Raw genomic sequence first — 4,357 nt, 5'->3', positions numbered from 1 at the left:
TTTCCCAAGCCCTGCTTTGAGTTCATGACAACAAAGAGCCCCTTGTTCAGCCCTTAAGTGCTTAGTGGCATGAGTCTCCCTAAAAATACGGCATCAAAACATTTCTGTGGAGATGGAGGCGGTATGGCGTTGAAGAGGATGTTGTTGATGAAGTGACCTTGCAGGGAGGTGTGGCAGCAAGGAGAGGAAGAGAAGGACCTATATCACCTGTTGTTGTTGCTACCATTGGCACCTGAGCTATTGGAGCTGTGTGTGTGATGCAGGTAGGGGTCGGTGAGCTGGTGATGATAAAGTTGTTGTAGTTGCGCTTGAGATGGGACTGCTCATAGTCCGAAGGTGGAATTAGCTGACAGGGAGAGGTGGCTGCAGTATGCAAAGCTTCAAGGCCGACAACCTGCAGACCACATGAGCTTTCACTTCTTCTTCCTTGAGCTCAACGGTGAGGGAGATGAGGCGCTCTTTCAGGCAGATGGAGTAGACGCAATGCTTTGGTTGACACCTTTACAAAATCACATAAGATATTGACAAGCTTTTTGTGCAAAATGTCTCTCTTGAAGTGCGTTTATTGAAGCATGGATTTGGCGAGAAATCTCTGAGCTGTCAGTCACAAAGTGTTGCCAGGCGAAGATACCCTCAACAAGGTTGGCTGAAGAAGCTCTAAAGTTTTTTTAGTGGATGCAATACAAGGGCACCGTTTGAATGGCAAGGATCAAGACAATGTCATCATCTGATTATTGGGCTAATGTTAAATATTGGGCTAATGTTAAATATCGTCCAGCATAGGTACATGCAGTTGCTTGTAGGTATGTGAAGATGGAGCTGACTGGGAGAGCCGGTCGCAGCGCTTTTTGGGGGGCAATTTTTTATAAAAATTATCACATGCATTTTCCTCGCAAATGTACGCACATAGCATAGCGGTTCAGCTCCTAAGCTCAAGGGTCATGCTGATCAAACGTGTTGACCTTTTGGTCAAATTCCCCAACTAGTTTCATTCACCAGAAACCGGCTCTAGCTACCCTTCCACACAGGCAATCTAACCAAAATCTAACCAACCCCTAATTATCTTTCAGTTTGGTCGTCTCTTCTAGGTGCTTCTCAAAAATGGAGAAATGTCGAGCTTGGACTAGTGGCATTGAAGTGTGCAGTTGAAATAGAGACATTTTGTAAAGCTACAACATGGGTCATTGTGTGACATTTTTGTAGTTGTTGGTAGGCAGGCGGCTGCACAAAACATTGAATGTAGAAGAATGGTGCCTGCAAGTAGCAAAGATATAGCCTTGGCCAATGTAGCCTTCTCAGAGTCAGCAAAGCCTTTAGATAACTTTCTTCTTTTCACATTGCAAATGACCTACTAAAATAGGAAGCAGGGATTTAATATTTACGTAATTACCAAAAAAATTGTGTGATCACAAGGTCTTGTTGACATATTTACATAATCACAGTTAACATGATCACAAACAAGCCGGTTCATAGCAACCTGGAAACCCACAAAAAGCCCACTAGGCTTTTGTGTTTTCCCACCGGGCTTATGCATTTTCCCTACGGGCCTGCTGGGAAAACACTAAAGCCCGCCGGGCTGCAGCTTAATATCCTAGAGGGCCCTCATCGAGCACGTTGGGTGTTTTTTGTTGAGCCACACACACACACATATCTATCTATCTATATATATATATATATATATATAGAGAGAGAGAGAGAGAGAGAGAGAGAGAGAGAGAGAGAGAGAGAGAGAAAGAGAGATGGCCATCTTTGTAGGTACGTCGAGAGGAGAGAGGGGGTCGTGAGAGAGAGAGAGAGAGAGAGAGAGAGAGAGAGAGAGAGAGAGAGAGAGAGAAAGAGAGAGATCAATGACTACCTTTGTTGTGGGAGCTACCTAGTGTCGCCACAATTATAATGAATACTTGCACGCAAAACACATACATCATTTGATACACTTACAACCACAAATAGCTCGTAGATGCGTTAGCACACATGCTCCTGTTTGCAAGGAATGCTTGGCATTGTTGTGTAGCTCTCTCCGAGCCAATCATGATGGTGTAGTTAAATCTCCAATGCGATGAGCAAGCAAGAAGTAGCCTTAGGATGAAGCTCACACTCTCTCGCTTTCTCTCTCACACATGGTCAATAACAGCTTAAAACTTTGATTATGATTAAGTTCTCTTTACAAAATGACCTAGGTACCTTATATACAAAGGCTACCATACGTTAAATCAAAATAGTTCAAGGGGTCAAATGGATTTGTATTTACAATCTGGAAGTGCCATTGCACCCCCGCTTCTACAACTAGAATAACTACTCATTATAAATGATCTTTTTAACCATAATCCGCATCATTTCATGACTATCAAAAATAAGACTTTGGTATGGAAATTGAGTTATGTCGTGTTGTTGACCCATGGGTCAACACTCCCCCCCTCCAAATTCATGTTGTCCCGACATGACCTCATTGTCAATGTTGGTGCGGTCTTTCTTGTCATTTTTCTTTATTGTGCTTTATGTCCTTCACATCCAAACCCCGAGTTGCAACATCTGTTGTTGTCATTATAGGGCTATTGCTAGATCTAAATTCTGAAAGAAGCCAATCTCGTTCAGCTTGACTCTTATCATCATGGATAGATAAAGTTGCAAATTCATCCACTGGAAGTTGTCTAGTAACTTGATCACAACCTCTTTTTCTTTCCATAAATATGATCACTCTACTTCCATCCATCATTCGCTTTAGTAAATCTGGCAATTTTGAGTATTTCTCATTCTCAAAAACAATTTCTACAATCTGTAGAATTGAATGATTGTCTTTTAGAGCTTATGAATCAATGACAACTTTGTAAGGATTCTAAAGAAATTGTCTAGCTAAACCTTCTACTTGTTTAGGCCAAGTTATACTCCAATACTAAGTCTGTTTGTCAAGCCGAATCTCGGAGATAATTTGTTTGATTTGAGATTCAAAACCCATGTTTGCTAGGGGATTTTTAATTCTTTGCCGTCTTCGTATCACTTGTGCTGACATTTTTCTCCATTGCTTTCAATTTAATACTGCAGACATAAGAACTAGATGTTTAGTTAAAATAAATAAAAAAACTTTTCAATATATATTAGAAAAACAATCACTAAGAAAGCAATCAAAATTACACAATATGAGATTTGCAATGCACTCTAGTTAATTCCACATATCGACCACATATGTTCTAACTTCTGAGAGAACATACACATTGCACTGCACTCTCTACATGGCATTATGGATACAAAAATAATATGAAATTTTCAATGCAATTATAGATATAATGATTAGTTATATATCCTCTACGATCTGAAAACAATAAGACACAACTATTTTCACATGCTACAAAGAATCATCAACATTTACATTGAAATGATGATAATTATTTACAAAACACACATGAAAGAAACAATGTCGATGATTGACCATCTCATGCACTAACAATCTTTCAATTATAATACATAATTCACTCCCTATATAAACCAATGCATAAAACAAGGCAATGAAATCTTCAATACAATTACACAATTGAGGAGTACTTATACCAAATCAAGGATTATAGCCCCCTTATGCATCCAATTCAATATATAAAAGCTAATTTCACCCCGTTAAGGATTATAGCTCTCATATTGTGCAGTGGAAATATATATCAATTCAAATCTATGATGGTGAAAGATGCAAGACTTCAAGGATCTTTATATACCCAATACACTAGTATAGGGCATCCGACCCTTGACTATCAACTCGTTATTTAAATATGCTCATCTTCTAAAACCAACTACAACCCTTTTATGGACCAATGGCTTCGTCACAATGAGCATGACTCTCCAAATTCTCAATTGTTTTGGTTTCGTATCTTTATGTTTGGTGAAGGGTTTAAATATTTTTAGAAGTGGTTACCGAATTAAGAATCACGTTCGGCCCTAAAAATAGGACATGTGACTCTGTAACCTTAGGTCAATTCACAAGGAGATGATTATACCCGGTGCTCGGATACACTCCCCAAGGATTTTCCTAGTTGAAATGCCAAAGTAAGAAGAGGTTTATTATATACAGTCGGGCCCACCGGGCTTTTTCATTTTCCCGACGAAAATGGAAAATCCCACCGGGGAAATGAAAAACCGTGGTGGGCCTATTGGCTCTATTGGTTTCAACAGGTCACCATCAAGATCACGTTAACAATTAACATAATCACGTGATTGTTGTGGGTTAGGTCAACACATGAACATCATACACAGCAATAATAACCATCTACTCCACCATACTTCATTAACAACAATTCAGACACAGTAAACATGACTACTCTAAATATCAGAGTAAGCAGAAAATACACTGAATAGTTGCTGCACTGCACCATCA

Source organism: Adiantum capillus-veneris, chromosome 22 (assembly GCF_014529385.1).
Source record: "Adiantum capillus-veneris isolate H3 chromosome 22, ASM1452938v2, whole genome shotgun sequence".
In the NCBI taxonomy this organism is placed as follows: Eukaryota; Viridiplantae; Streptophyta; class Polypodiopsida; order Polypodiales; family Pteridaceae; genus Adiantum; species Adiantum capillus-veneris.
Note: the sequence above shows the minus strand (reverse complement) of the source record.